The sequence below is a fragment of the Sorex fumeus genome, unplaced genomic scaffold, assembly GCF_029834395.1.
Source record: "Sorex fumeus unplaced genomic scaffold, SorFum_2.1 ptg000061l, whole genome shotgun sequence".
In the NCBI taxonomy this organism is placed as follows: domain Eukaryota; kingdom Metazoa; phylum Chordata; class Mammalia; order Eulipotyphla; family Soricidae; genus Sorex; species Sorex fumeus.
Genome location: NW_026606118.1, coordinates 37,272,678 through 37,289,565, shown reverse-complemented (window position 1 = coordinate 37,289,565; position 16,888 = coordinate 37,272,678). Strand labels below are relative to the sequence as shown.

The window sequence follows — 16,888 nt, the reverse complement described above, 5'->3', positions numbered from 1 at the left end:
AAATTAAAAATAAACTTAAAAATACTTAAAACACAAGAGATAATTAAAACAAGTATTTATTTTTTCCATTAAAAATGACAAAGAAGTAAAGCCATGTCTACACAGTGATATATATAATATATATATATATATACGCACACACATAAATTTATGCATATATATACACACATATAATAACAGTATATATATTATTAAGTTTTGGGGAAAACCACTGTATTTGGAGCCTTCTCCTGGCTTGGTGCCCAGGGATTGCTTCTGGTGATAATCAGATGACCATATAAGGATGGAATCAAACCCAGGATCTCACGTATTATTGCCATAATTTAAAGGATCTTCCAGGGAGAGGATGATCTGGAGATCAGATTTCTATATCTATAGATATATTTGGCTTTTCTACTACACTATTCTCTATTCTGTAATCTTTATCCTGCATGTTAGAGAAGGTCACATAGAAAATGTATTAACTTTTAAAGGTGTTGTCTTGGCTTTCATAAATATATAAATCTGGAAGCAAGCTGAGTTCATTTTGATATAGAACCTGAATGGCATCTTTAATACTGTCTCTATTGTCCGAATCATTTAGAGCTCTTCTCATATTGACAAAATAGTAGTTCCACTGTTTGTAACTAAACATTTTATAGAAATAGGAGTATTTCTTCCTTAGAGTTTTAAGCAATAGCCACAAACTAATCAACTAATTAATTATTTTTGTTTTGGGGCAACGCCCAGTGGTGCTCAGAGCATACTTCTGGCTTTGTGCTCAGGAACTACTCCTGATGGGGTACACAGAACCAAGTGGATTGTTAGAGATTGAACTTAGGTCAGCCATATGTGATACAAGAGTCCTACCTCCTGTATTATGTCTTTGGTCCACAAATTAATTTTAATAAACTCAGACTTTTGTTGGATGAACTAAATTCATCTCTCTCTGAACCAATCATTATGTAAGGAAATAGAAATACGCTGATTGGTCTAAGTAGTTGTATGTTAATCTCTCAAATTTAACTGCCCTTTAACATCTGGGATACAGTTTGAAACTAGAATTAATAATTGCTTTAGGAAGGAAAAATGAGTCTATAGAAGATGGGTTGGTGAAAAATAAAATCCACTACTCACACTTTTATCAAAATTGAAAAATAGAATTTAAAAAACCTTGAAATTTATCTTGAGATTTTATAAATACAAGTATGCACTTTAATTTTGTCTAGAAATTATAAAAAGTCACACTTAATGAGTATATCCCCTGATGTTATGCTGAATGCTTACCGTTTTGACTCTTCCAAATGGACTTCCACTCCTAGTTTATCTATTTTACTAGTTAGATTTTATTGAAGCTTATGGTTATGAAACTCCAAAGTTCTAAATGACTGTGGCTGTGTGTGTTGGGTAATATATTCTAACTGAGAACATTATCAGTTGTGGGAACAAAAACGCATGTTTTTGGAAACTGCTCATTCATGGAACTTAGGTCCTGGTGGCTTTGAGTAGATGCCATCATGCTTAGGCTAGATATATTTACACTTGGAAGTATAAATAACGATAACAATGTTAGTAATATCTACTAGATCTTGAAAATTGAGTGATTCAAGAATGCTGAAACATCAAAGTGATAGATATCAGATGTCAGCATTAATCACTTCTCCATATTTCAAATAGACTCCTTACAGACAGTAATATCTGAAGGTGGAGGAAGAGATAACATTTGTCCTTTTGTTTTTTTAATTTAATTTTATTTTTATAAAGTTGTTCACAATATATGATTGAATTAAATATTCAAACACCAATCCCACCACCATTACACCTTCCCATCATCATATTTTGGATGTTTCCATCCCAAACCCTAAACCCTGCCCCCAAAGCAGAACTGAAATAATTTATTTTGTATTCCTTGTTATAAATAATCTCCTAAAATGATTTAAAAAAGGTTTCTTAGAGGAAAGTATGTGAAGATTGTTGTATTTCACCAGGCGCCATTAGCTGTATAAGTGATAAGTAAAATGTTCTAAAGGTTGAGCCTTGTATGCTTGTATATATATCTGTATAAATATATTTCCCCCTAATATTTGTTGCTTTCTACTTTAAACTCAATCAAATGTGGTGTGCTACTCTTGGTATATTGGTGGTGTAAAGTATGAGATGTCCAGAAATAGATTCACTTATGGGTGAGGCTCCTCCGTGCGTGTGAGCTGCCGTGAACAGGGCAGCAGTTGAGTTCTGGAGATTTTTGGCTGCTGGGTCCTTTGGGGTGGGGAGGGACCTCACTCACTCCCCTCCGGGTTGTCCCACATGAAACAGCCTGGCGCGGGGTCTAGAGGCATGGCTATTCACATTTGTTCTTTTGGTTTTAACAAATGACTTTGAGTGAGCTGAGGTGAACATCCAGTTAGAATGAATCAATTGTCCAGTTAGAATGAATACTATTTTCTTATTTCAACACAAAATCAAATGTTTTGTTTTAAAAAGTTGGTGAATATGTGAGATTCTTCAGGGACTGAAACAATTCTGTTAAAACTTCCAATAAATAACTCTAAAGATAAATCATTACAGTATCACCTCCAAATCTTTGAAGATTTTATAGGAAATTTAAAAAATTTAATGCATTTTGTTCACATTTAATTGTCACACAATGCAAATAAACATAGGTTTGAATGATTGTCTTTAGAGGAAAAAGAATATTTAAGACATACTATTTAGGTTAGGAATATTGTTTCAGGAAGAATTCTTGATGATATGCCTGTCTTCAGACCACAAACAGGGAAAAATTTCCAAAACAGGTTTGTGGTTCTAGTATCTGAAACATATCTGGAAGGCAATTCTCAGTTAAAAACTGATAACCACAGTATTATTAACTATACATAATAAAGTTACTTTTGTTAGAATATTCCTATTCCTGAGTTGATTTAGACAAAGCAGCAAAGACTTGGAGGTGGTTTTAGCTTGGGGAGAGAATGTGAGGAGGTATGGAGATCGGTCCTTGAGTTCTTTGAAAATACGGAACCAAGGGAGGATCTAGACAGCACTACTGAATTGGTGTTCTGGTTTAAAGTATGACATTGGTTTGCTCTTCAAGCCATGTTCTCCATTGTATCTCACTTGTCTCTTTGTTTGTTTTTACAATCTGGATCAAAGCACACACTTCCTCCCTTTCCCCTCATATCTTTTTAAAAGTAAGCTCCAATTAAAACCTTTCTTGCAAGAAATGAAATAAAATACGACAGATAGAGATAAAGGTGGAGATTTGAGACAGAGATCAAGCCAGAGCCAGAGCCAGTGATCTGTAGAGAGATAGAGGTAGCGATAGAGACAGAGACAGAAGAAGATGAGAGGTAGGTTTTCCACTTGTTTATTTCTTCTGAGCAGGACAGCTTGACTCAGACATGGTGAAGCCTGAAAGAAATACATTGTGATTGATCTGTTCTCTACTGAATTCTTAGCTTTGTAAGAAACAAGAGAAACTACTCTTATCCTAAAATACTATTTTCATGGAGGACCAGCTGAAGTATGACAAGCCACCTTGAGAGTGTATCGGTAGATTAGAAATTTCCAGTACATTGACAAAGACCAGAAAGTTGTTAGACAAAACCACAGCAGAGGGGGCAATGTGTGGGTGTGTACATTTTTCTTAGAGGAATGGAATGGTGATTTAGTGGTATTTGAACTATGGCACTTAAGATTATTTTTTACTGTTAAAGGTACAAATAGTACCCTAACTCTTGGTTTTATAATGTTCAGAAATTTTTGGATACTTTTTTGTAAATGCATAAAATTATTTTTATAAATGTAAACACATTTTTTCCAACTTTCTGTTGATGTTGTGATGAGCAGGGCTGCACACGTGCCTGGTTTTAGTGCTCTCATACACAGTGCTCACACTCAGTCTTGGTGCTCTCCAGGGGGTTGTATTTTATTTTATTTTTTGGAGGGGTGGCACATCCAATGGTTCTCAGGCTTTCATCTGGCTCTCTTCTCAGGGGACCACATGCAGCGCTGGGAATCAAATCCGTGTCAGCCATGTGACACTTTACCCACTGTGTTAGATTTCCTGCCAAGGGTTGAATTCTTCTTTAGTTGCAGTGTTTGCACTTACCCACCTGGATTGTGCTCTTTAATTGAGGAGCTCAAACAAATTCTGGTTGTCTTTGGGGTTTCTCTGGTACTCATACACATGCTAACTCAGAGTTGCATTCCTGGCTGCAGTGCTTACCAAACTTTTCAGTTGCAATGTTAATCAAAAGTCTGAAGTCACACCATTAGCTGCAGTGCTCAGTCAAACACATTTGTTTATGTTGTGGAAACTTCCACTTTGAAAGATTCCACATAGCAGAGCTTCCAGAACTGTGCTCTTTATGTAGGGCAGCACTAGGAATCTAACTCATGGCCTCACACCTGCAATGAAACAGGACCTTTAGACTCTGTGACATCTCCTGGCCACTCAGTTGTATGATCTTAAAGTAAAAAATAAATCAAAAAAGAAAAAACCCAAATACCTAAACAAGGACAGGAAAGATAGGAAGAAGGTTAAAGCACATTGGATTATGATTCATGTGGCCAACACTGTTCTATCCCCAGAACACCTGGTTTTCCAAGCATTTCCAAGCACTGCCAGGGTGGCCTGGGTAATTCATATCCTCCAACCTCTCTGTGAAGATCTTTGGGATTTCTGAACACTGCTTGGGAAGCCACTGTCCACAATACCCTCCAAGAAAACAAACCAGAATTAAACAATTGAATAAAACAATTATGATTATTATATTTCAAGGAAAATAATGATGTGTGCTTTTTATATTATTCAGAAAATTTGTCCCTTATATTGTTTCCATAGTTCTGATTTCTAACTTTAGTATACATGATAATAGTTTTGGATTTTTTGTTTTAGTTTTATCTCATGAGAGCGTATGAAGTTTGTATAAATTAAGTACAGGGGTCAGAGCCATAGCACAACGGGTAGGGCATTTGCTATACATGTGGCTGACCCTGGTTCAATTCTGGACACCCCATATGGTCCCCCAAGCACCTTCAGGAGTGATTCCTGAGTGCAGAGCCAGGACTAACCTCTGAGCATTGCCAATTGTAACTCAAAAGGCCAAAAAGAAAAAAAAATGTTAAGTACATAAAATATATGGAGGAAGATTTAGAGGTCCATTTTATTTTTGGGAATCTGACATTATATTAAAGAATTTTTAGAGAACAATTTTTCAACTTAAAGTCAATCGATTTTATAAAGATTTACTTATGGAGAAGAAAAAAGCAAATTTAATGGACTGGCATAAAATGGCTTTGATACATTGTCCTCATTTTGAGTTTTTTAGTGACTTAAAGCAGAACTTTTTTCTGTTAAATAAATTTTCAAGTATGTGGGTTATAAAATAGTTCTTTCATAATATTTCTCATTATGCTTATAATGGGTAAATTTCAGGTATTCTAAGAACAGCCTCACTGAGAAAAAATTGACAATAGAATAAAGTAAATCATGTTTTTTTTTTTTTTGAGACACACCCAGAAGTGCCCAAAGCTTATTTCTGGCTTTGCGTTCAGGGATCATTCCTGATAGGGCTCTGAGGACCAAATAGGGTGTGAGGAATTGGACCGGGTCAGCTGAGTGCAAGGCAAGCACCACCCATGCTTTATTATCTCTTCATCCCCCATTAAATCACGTCGCCTATGGAGTTGCGAAAGCAGACATACAGAATAATTTGTTTGTTTGTTTGTTTGGGGCCATTTCCATTGATGCTCAGGGCTTACTCCTGACAGTGCACTCAATGGTCACTCCTGGCAGGCTTAAGGGACCATATAGGTTACTGGGGATCAAATCCAGGTCCACCACATGCAGACAAGTCCCCTACAAGCTGTACTATCTCTCTGGCCCCATGGCATTTACAATTTTATTTTAACACATTGAACTGAGTGTCATCATAGAACTGGTTCTCTGAGATTTTATAAGCATCTTTTCACAATTGCTGCCTTTTAGCTACAACTTTGTTTAATAATAGGTTTAGACATAAGGGAAGAAAATGCATTTTATTTTATAAGAAGATGCATTTTATTCAGTAAATTAAGACTCAGCAACATCTTATAAACACAAATTCTGATATCACCTTTTAATTTCTTAAAATTAGGATTCTGAGTTACTTCAGTTAGTGGTGGGTATGAATGAATAAAATATACTTATTATTAGTTTTCTATGAGTTTAAATACATCAACTTCCCTACCTTTTATAATAATAAAGTGCTATACAAGTAAGCAAGTATGGAATTGTTTTAAACTCTACTTCCCATCAAACAGCTAGATATTTATCAAGTTCTGTTATTTCCATTTCAAAATCTGATCTCATTTGTTCAACTCTTTTTTTTCAAGAGTCTAAGAATTTATAAATTGTTTTCTGATTGTTGGAGATCTACACCCCAGATCCCGCACACCTGGGTTCCTCTGCCAGTTCCTTCATACATGAGGCTTGTCTGAATGTGTGGAGAGTGGTCTTAAGCCTGACTGTGGCTGGAACTGGGACATAGATCTCCAAGCCTTCTCAGATTGGGACTGGGGCCTCTTCCACCCAGATCCCCCATATTCCAATATGTAGGTGTTACACCCACCAACTGCCCCCGGTGCTGTGTAATCCCATCAATGGCCAAGACCCAGAGAATATAAAACCCTGCTCCTGGAAGAGAACAGTGCAGAGTCTCCTGCCTCCACACCTGGCTGTCCTCACGGGGGCCCCTTGGAGAGGATGGGTTGAGTTTCCCTCCCCAACCCAAGCAGAGCCCCAGCAGCTGAAGACCTCCGGTTCCAGCCACAGCCATGCTTAAGACCACTCTCCACATGTTCGGACGAGCCTCATGCATGAAGGAACTGGCAGAGGAACCCAGGTGTGCGGGACCCAGGGCGTAGATCTCTAAGACTGCCAATCATGACAGGGCCTCCTACATCCAGATTCCCCATTTTCCAGACATCTTATTATCTAGTTCTTACTCTGGAGAACCTGGCAGGCTACCAAAAGTATCCTGCCCACACAGCAGAGTCTGGCAAACTCCCCGTGGTGTACTCAGTATGCCCAAAACCAGTAACAATTATGGGTTTCATTCTCCTAACCCCGAAAGAGCCTCGAATGTGGCACTTTTTAAAATCTCAGGGCTAGGATGAAGGAGACATTACTGGGGCCTGTTCGAGGCAATTGGTGAACAACAGGATGACAATGATACAGTGATTCTGGTTGTTAACTGATTTCTCATCTGTTCCCAGTGCTGCTGGACTTCCATTTAATTTTTTATTTTCAATCTACTCCCAGAAAAGCTGGAGTTGCAATGCACAGTGGCGTAGTCTTGACTCAGCTCCTAAACCAGGGAGGTTCAAACTCAAACTCTACATGGATAGCCTTACCTTGGGGATTGCTTGACCACTCTGTGCCTGTTTCATATTCTATAAAGAGGAAACAAAAATTTCCATTAAAAATTTTGGTTGTCTCATGGGAAGGGGGGCGTTCCGGTCCGTCCTTCACGCCCTACCGAGGTCACCAGTTGCCCCCCACGAGCGGCTCTCCAGCACAGCCACGGCCCCAGAAGCACAAGGACTTAATGCAGAACCCAGCAGCTTGGAGCAGAAAAGTGAACGGACTATGCATTGATCCAGGCCATCAAGTCTGCTGGAGGGGAAAGGGTGTTTCCCCATTCGCCCTCTCCTCTCTGGAAAGAAAGATGGCGGCCACATGGGAGCCTTGTGGACAGCAGGTATGAGCCGGGAGTGTGGGGGCGACTAAAACCTCATGGGAAGGGGGGCGTTTCGGTCCGCCCTTCATGCCCTACCGAGGCCACCAGTTGCTCCCACGAGCGGCTCTCCAGCACGGCCACAGCCCCAGAAGCACAATGACCTAATGCAGAACCCAGCAGCTTGGAGCAGAAAAGTGAAAGGACTATGCGTTAATCCAGGCAATCATTTCTGCCCAGAGGGGAAAGGGTGTTGCTCCCTTCCGCCCTCCTCCCTCTGGAAAGAAAGATGGCGGCCACATGGGAGCCTTGTGGACAGCAGGTATGAGCCGGGGGAGTGGGGGCGACTAAACCTCATGGGTCGGGGGGCGTTCCGGTCCGTCCTTCACGCCCTACCGAGGCCACCAGTTGCCCCCCACGAGCGGCTCTCCAGCACGGCCATGGCCCCAGAAGCACAAGGACTTAATGCAGAACCCAGCAGCTTGGAGCAGAAAAGTGAACGGACTATGCGTTGACCCAGGCCATCAAGTCTGCCGGAGGGGAAAGGGTGTTGCCCCATTCGCCCTCTCCTCTCTGGAAAGAAAGATGGCGGCCACATGGGAGCCTTGTGGACAGCAGGTATGAGCCGGGAGTGTGGGGGCGACTAAAACCTCATGGGAAGGGGGGCGTTTCGCTCCGCCCTTCACGCCCTACCGAGGCCACCGGTTGCCCCCCGCGAGCGGCTCTCCAGCACGGCCACGACTCCAGAACACAGAAACCAATTTCTTAACTATCTGACTTTCAGTAGAAATACTTCCAGGGTCAATAGGTAAAATAGCAGAAATCCAAAACCAACATTTAATTCTTGAACCCAGCTGTAGAAAGCAAATCACTTCACAATGCTTTTTCAGCATGTCTGATTTGGGGGGGGGTAAACTCTAAATAATAGTGGTGAATCTTTTATTGGAACAATGAATCTAATCAAAGCAGATAGAGTGTTAACTAGAATTCATCTGCCTCACAGGGACGGGGAGGGGTGGGAGGTGGGGTTCTATTGGGGTTCTTCATGGTAAAAAATAAGTATTGGTAAAGGGAAATGTGTTTGATATTTGCATGACTGAGACATAAACCTGAAAGCTTTGTAACCTTTCCCACAGTGATTCAATAAATAAATAAAATAAAAAAAAAAAAAGAAAGAAAGAAGAAAGATAAAAAAAAAATTTTTGGTTGTGAGAGATGGTAAGAAGATCTATGAGAGGTACTTAGAAGAAAGTATAGAATGATGCTGATGCAAAATATGAATTTCATGATGATTTCCCTCTAATCTTCTAATCTCTAATATCCTCTAATATTCTGAGTATATTTCTATTTTAGCACTCACAGTGTTTCAATTTTTGTGGTTTTGGCTTTAGAGCAACATCCATTGATGCTCAACTTGGGTTTAGTCTCAGCTCTATGCCAGAGAGGAGAAGAGGACATTGCTCCTGGCAACACTCTAGGGAGTATGAGGTTTCAGGGATTGAATCTAGGCCTCCTGCATGTAAAGCATTTGCTCAGCCTACACCTTACCTGCTCAAAGATTTTTACAGTGTTTATAACTGTCTAGGTTTGTCTCCATATCGTCCTAAACATCCTGGACCTACTCTAAAGTAGAGTAAATGCTTATGTATTCCAACTACATATAGCCTCAGTTTTACTTTCTAATCTTGAAATATTTAGTGTCTAGAAAGTTCCCATTCATATTTAGAACCGCAATCGATTTCACTTCTAAGTGTAACTTTTTCTTACTCTCTCTATAAATGCTCTCTATAAACCCTTTCTATAAAAATGGACATTTTTGTCTATTTTCTCTTAGTTCACTACTTTTTTCCAGGTACTGCAGCCTAATTTATAATGACCCTGTCATCTTTGAACTCTTGAACCCACTTTGCCAACTTGATGTTATATCTATTTTCAAAATAAGATTTGAGATAAGCAGATATAAGTACTTGGGAATAAACATCCCTTGAAAAGTATCCTACAATACCACATATTATTATTATATACACTGAATGTGGGGGCATGTGTTTTACAGAGATAATCTAGTAAGTAATTTGCTTTATTGGAATTTTTTTGATATTGATGTTTTAACTATACTAGTTAAAGACTTTTCTTCTCTGCAAATAACTTCTAGGATTTAAAGTTTTGGCTCAGGTATTCTCTTTGGGGAATTCAGAGTAATCTACAGCTTTATGTACTTTTCATAACATTTTGTACATGCTCTTCACATATCTCTTAAGAACATTTACTAGTTTTTATTTGTCCTGCCACCTTCTTTCATCTTCAGCAAGAGGTCATTTTTTTTCCTTTGCATTTCCATGACCAAGAGCTAAATTTGACCCATGGAGAGCTTTCAAGAAATAGTTGGCAACTGAAATAAATTTTCTGTTTGTCATCAAAGTCCTTAATCATTATTTTCAGTCCTTTAACTAAACCAGTTTTATGCAACATTTGACCTTGCTATGACTGTAAATTTCACTTCTCGGTCTAGAATCTTATACCTGCAACTCAGACTCATGTTTTTGCCTTCTCATTGATAATGATTCTGTTACTTAGGTTATTCTTCCGTGAAAAGCAGAAGAAAGGGACTGAGACAGAAGAGATGAAAAAAGAAGAAAAGATGAATAAAATTGAGTGAAAAAAAGGAAAAAGTGAGGGAGGAGAAAAAGAAAGAAAAAATGAGAAAAGATGGAGGAGAATTAAAAGTCAAAGATAAGGAGAAGTGGGAGAAGAAAGAGGAGAGAGGAGTAAAAGAAATAAAATGGAGAATATTAAGTGTTCAGATTATATCTGCTTTCTCTTTTCTGTGACTTAGATAAGGAAGTAAACTGCCAAGGCAAAACACATAAGAAAACACAGGTTTGAAGGTAGGATAAAATGGACATAAAAAACTGATAAGAAAAGTACAGAAAATAAAAAGGAATGAATTAAATTCTCAACATCTTTTCATCAAAGAACAATTACCAAAGATGTATATATTTCTAGTCCCATACTGAGCAGGATTGAGACTAGTGCACCTGATATATAAAATGAATCTATTACCTTGTACAAGATTTTTCATTCTAAGTTTTGGGTAATATTTACTCAAATTCATGTAAACAGCACCATTAATATATAAGAATATCTATAAATAAGAAAAAATATGCTAAAATTATTTAATCATTGAAAGTCAGTATTCCTCCATAACATATAGCTGTTATCAGTGTTGGAACCCAAAATTTATTTATTTATTTTTGTTCAGTAAAGACAAAAAATACCTCTGGCTATATTACTTTATTATCTTTGCCAATGTTCTCCAGAAAGCAGGATATTGAGCCATTGTCCCAAAGCAGAAAAAGTGCTACTGAGGTCTGCTCAGACATTTACAATATATTCTAAAGTGTAATTTTATATCTAGAGTTTCTGACCCATTTTCACAATCCTAAGGAATTTTAGGCCTGTGGCAAAAGTCTTAATCTAATGAGTCAGGTTTTAAATTCAATCACAATCTTATATATTTTTTCTTTCATATGACATTCCCTTGGTGCTTTATCAGTTTTCTCCAAAAGATAAGCAATATCACATATAAAAATTACTATATACTTTGGAACTTGAGAAAAGTTAATTATGCAATTATAAACAATGATGTATATTAGATAAGGAACTGTATTTGATGTCTGACAGACCTTAATACATATATGTTTATATATAATATTTTTCACTTATTACTTAAAAATATATGTATATTTTTCACTTTTACTTATTACCTGTGACTATAGACGATATATTTAAACCTACTGTGTTTTAGTTTTTTTAAAAATGGGAAAAAATTGAGTAATGCAATCTTTTAACATATTAAAAGATGGTTAACTCATAAATTCCTGCCTGGTGAAGACAAGAACTTGAAAAGTGTGAACAATTCATATTGCTTATCTGTCTTTCTGCTTGTTAGTTTGATTTAAGTGGTCCATTCAAAGAACTACCTTTTAACACTTAGGAAGTCCTTCATCTTAAACCCCAAGAAGGAAAAAGAATCGAATTTTTTATACTAAAGCTTAAATGGCAAGCATTTGTGATGCTTATTTGTCTAGCTCTTGTTTTTGCTCTTAGGTTTGTAAGGAAACCAATTGTCTACACTTTGAATTAGATGAAAAGAAATAGTCATGGAAGTGGCTCTGTCTGGTGGAAGTAGAGGCAACTGTAACAGCAGAGACAATTATAGGGGGGGCAACCAGTGAAGCAGAGTCCTGAGAATGGCATCTTCAGTCATTATTGGTGGCAGTGGAGGACCAGCAATGGGAAGAGTGACACAGGACATAGGAGACTTGTAGGGTGTAATTTAACTGCTGTATCAGCAGAGTAGTTTCAGTGTGCACGTTTTCATTTCTCCTGAGAATAAACTGGAATAATTCTTTAATCTTGAAGCAGTTAATACTAGTCCTTGCCTTAATGATGAAGATCATGAAGATTTTTTTTTTTGCTTTTTGGGTCACACCCAGCAATGCACAGGGGTCACTCCTGGCTCTTCACTCAGGAATTACCCCTGGCAGTGCTCAGGATACCATACGGGACACTGGGAATTGAACCCAGGTTGACCACGTGCAAGGCAAATGCCCTACCCGCTGTGCTATTGCTGCTATGTCTCTGAAGATCATTTTATTTATTTATTTATTATTATTATTATTATTTTATTTTTTTAGTTTTTTTATTATTAGTGAAACACCATGAGGTACAGTTGTGGACTTACAAGTTTTTGTGCTTGGGTTTCAGTTATACAATAATCGAGTACCCATCCCTCCACCAGTGCCCATTATCCACCACCAATGATCCCAGTATCCCTCCCACCTCCCTATCCTTCCTATGCCACCCCGCCTCTGTGGCGGGGCATTCCCTTTTGTTCTCTCTCTCCTTTTGGGTGCTGTGATTTGCAAAAGAAGCATTGAGTGGAAATCACGTGCTGTCTATAGTCTACTTTCAGCATTTCTCTCCCATCCTGGGCTGGAGCAATAGCACAGTGGGTAAGGCATTTGCCTTGCATGCGACCAACATGGCTGACCCAGGTTTGATTCCTCTGCCCCTCTTGGAGAGCCTGGCAAGCTACCAAGAGTATTTCGAATGCACAGAAAAGCCTGGCAAGCTACCCGTGATGTATTCAATATGCCAAAAACGATAAGAACAAGTCTCACAATTTGTTGTGAGATGTTACTGGTGCCTGCTCGAGCAAATCGATGAACAACGGGAGGACAGTGCTATAGTGCTACATGTTTGGCTTATAGTCTACTTTCAGCATGCATCTCTCATCCTGGGAGGATCCTCCCAACACCCTTTACTTGGTACTCCCTTCTCTATCTCAGCTGCCTTTTCCCTTAGCATGTGTGACTGGCCTCCAAGCCATGGAGTGAATCTCCTGGTACTTATCTTGGCTATTCTTGGGTTTTAGTCTCTCAGTTTGTTACTTTATATTCCCCAGATGAATGCAATCTTTCTATGTCTGTCTCTCTCTTTAGACTCATTTCACTGAGCATGATACTTTACAGGTAATACCACTTGTATGTAAATTTCATGACTTCATCTTTTCTAATAGCTACAAAGTACACTATTGTGTAGATTTACCAAAGTTTCTGTAACCAGTCATCTGTTCTTGGACATTCATGTTTTTTTCAGATTTTGGCTATTGTGAATAGTGCAGCAATGAACATAGAAGTGCAGATGTCATTTTGACTGTACTTTTTTTGCCTCTTTGGGATATATTCCCAGGAGTGATATTACTGGGTCAAATGGGAGCTCAATTTCTAATTTTTTGAGAATCGTCCATACTGTTTTGAAAAGGGCTGAACCAGTTGGCAATCCCACCAGCAGTGAAGGAGGGTCCCTTTCTTGCCACATCCGTGCCAACACCAGTTGCTTTTGTTCTTTTAGATATGGGCCTGTCTTTGTGGTGTGAGATGATATCTCATTGTTGTTTTCATATGCATCTTTCCGATGATTAGTGATGTAGAGCATTTTCTCATGTGCCTTTTTTGCCATTCAGATTTCTTTTTTGAGAAAGTTTCTGTTCATTTTGTTGTCCTATTTTTTTAATAGGGTTGGATATTTTCTTCTTGTAGAGTTAAACAAAATGCTACTTCAGGAAATAGAAGAGGACACGAGAAAATGAAAAGACATCCCCTGCTCATGGATGGGGAGAATTAACATTGTCAAAATGGCAATACTTCCCAAAGCACTGTATAAATTCAACGTGATACCTATAATGATACCCATTACATTCTTCAAAGAAATGGAGCAAACTCTCCTGAAATCCATATGGAACAATAAAGTCCCACGAATAGCTAAAGCAATTCTTGGGAAAAAGAAAATGGGAGGAATCACCTCCCTAACTTCAATCTCTACTACAAAGCAGTAATAATTAAAACAGCATGGTACTGGAAAAAAGGCAGAGCTGCAGATCAATGGAACAGGGTTGAATATACTGACATCTCCCCCAAACATATGATCATCTAATCTTTGACAAGGGAGCAAGAAACGTGAAGTGGAGCAAAGAAAGCCTCTTTAACAAATTGTGCTGGAAAAACTGGACAGCTACATGCAAAAAAAATGGACTCAGATCTCTGCCTAACACCATGCACAAAAGTAAGATCAAAATGGATTAAAGACCTCAACATCAGACCAGAATCCATAAGGTACATTGAAGACAAGGTTGGCAAAACCCTCCACAACATTGAAACTAATGGTATCTTCAAAGATGACATGCCACTGGCCAAACAAGTGAAAGCAGAGATAGACAAATGGGACTATCTTAAACTAAGAAGCTTCTACACCTCAAAAGAAACAGTGACCAAAATACAAAGACATTCTACAGAATGGGAACGGATATTCACCCAATACCCATCCAACAAGGGGTTGATATGAAGATCATTTTAACAAAGATCATCAGCTAATATAAAATTAAAATAAAAAATGTGTGCAGTCAATGGCCAGAGTGATGCTACGGTTGATCAGGCATTTGCCTTACATATGACCAACCCGGGTTCAATTCCTGGCATCAAACCAAGAGTGACTCCTGAGCGAAGAGCCAGGAGTAACTCCTGAGCATTGCCAGGTGCGGCCAATGAACAAACAAGCAAAAAATGTTTTCAATTAATAAGCCTAAAGGAAAATGGAGAGGAGAACATATTGACAAATCTGGGATTTAGAGATTTTTAAATTTAGAATTTTTCTAAAGGTAGAATAATTCTGATAGATATTAGAAGATAGGTAAACAATGGCATTGATTCACTAATTGAAATATCCCCTGATGTCATCCACTATGAGAGAATTATTTAAAACGAGGCATATGACATCAGTGGGTATTACTGTGGGCATGAAAGGTAATTTATGAGAATGAGAATTTTAAAAATTATGTAAATTAATGGATATCTTAAAAAATAATGGTTCACTTAAATTCCAAAATCTTGGTTATGACAAAATGGCAATTTAAAAAAATTATGTCTATTTAAAAGAAAAGGAAGTCTACCACCAATTGTTGAACAGAACTATGATACTGAAAACTAAATAAAAGAACCAAGTTACTGAAAGCTGCACATAAGCTTGTAATTGTGTGTTGCTAAATTGTGTAGGGTGAATCAATCGCCTCACTTACTTTCTTAGATGAAAGTTGGAACACTTAATGGGGACAAGTGCCCAGGAAAATTTCAGTCGAGGCCTTCTGAATTTTGTTTGCCTCTTGAACGTTACCGTTCTTGCCTTTGATGAGATTGCACTTCTGTTTAGCTCCCCTCAGAGAGTTAATTGCAGGAAAAAGTCAATTCTACCCATGCACTATTCCCATAGATTTTTCACCTATAAGCAAGTAAGAAAAATTAAATTCCAGCATTAAATTTAAATTAAATTGTATTAGAAGTTCAGTTAGAAAGTAAAAACTTGAAAAACTATACACAAACACAAACATATTCACAGATACAAAAGTGTCAAAAACTTACAAATTTATAAGATATATTTACAAATTTATAAGTTTTTAAACTCAATTTAGAGGTGACCTGCAAATTAATTTTTCTCCTATAACTGTGTTTTTTGGTAAATTTCTATTGGCACAGAAATTTCATTTGGTTGATACTCATTTGATTATATGATGCTTATGGATGCTCTATCATTCCAATGGTAGACTCTGGTATTGACAATGAAAGTACTGTCTGAAAATCTGCATATATATTATCTGATACTTGCAGAAAAAAATTGTCTCAGACTCCCAATTAGGAGGAGAGAACAAGGGTTGAATAAACCTGAACTTGTTGATTTTGTTGGTCATAACCAGTAGTTTTGGAGTCAATGTGTTACGAGTCAATGTGTTACTTGAGCCTGTGAAAATTATTCCAACTATTTACTTTTTAAAAAAATTAATTTCAACTTTATTTTATTTTTCATTAGATGCTTTATTGGCAAATTCTATATTAAGTTGGTACCACAAATTCCTTAGTATGATGTACGAGAAAAAGAAATTCTCAGTATTGAAAAGATAGTTTTGAATGGATTTAGTATGTCTATATAATTTATTCCCTTTAATTTTTCATATCCTCTGCCCTTATAAATATACAAAAGTCAAAGACATATTTCATTTTCAGTGGTAAGATAGGGTTGTGTTCAATCTGAGTGCTTTATTGATTCTATATATTTGATTTTCATTGCTGATATTATTTGAAGAAAAGTTTCCATTGCAAAAATATCTTTGAGAAGCAGGGGATATGATAATGCCTAATACCCATTCCAAATATGAAATTCAATGAGTTGGTACTTTGACAATAAAATTTATAAAATTCTAACAATTTTTAAAATATGTGATAATTGTGATATATTAAAAATCCTTGATTAATTTGAGAGAAGTTAAATCTATTTTAAATTTTATTGTAAACAAAAATATAAAATTTAATAATAGATAAGTACATTAAATTTGAGAGGAAAATACTTTTTTTCTGTAACTTAATATTTTAAAAGTGTTGAATATTTATCCTACCATTTTCTAGCAATGTGAATTGGATAATTGTCTTGAACTCTTTGTTATTCAATTTCCTAATTTGTAAAATGTCCATGATAAATGTACTACTTAGTGGTTATTAAAAAATAAGATTTAAAAGATTTTGGAGAGTTACTGAAATCAAGTAGGCAGACAATGTAGATGAGTAATGTTAGGAATACATATA

The 16,888-nt window shown here is 37.3% G+C and overlaps 1 pseudogene; it reads right to left on the bottom strand.

Moving 5' to 3' along the window:
• The window catches only part of LOC130034756 (serine/threonine-protein kinase Nek4-like), a 92,301-nt pseudogene that overhangs the window by 57,452 nt on the left and 17,961 nt on the right, over positions 1–16,888 (bottom strand).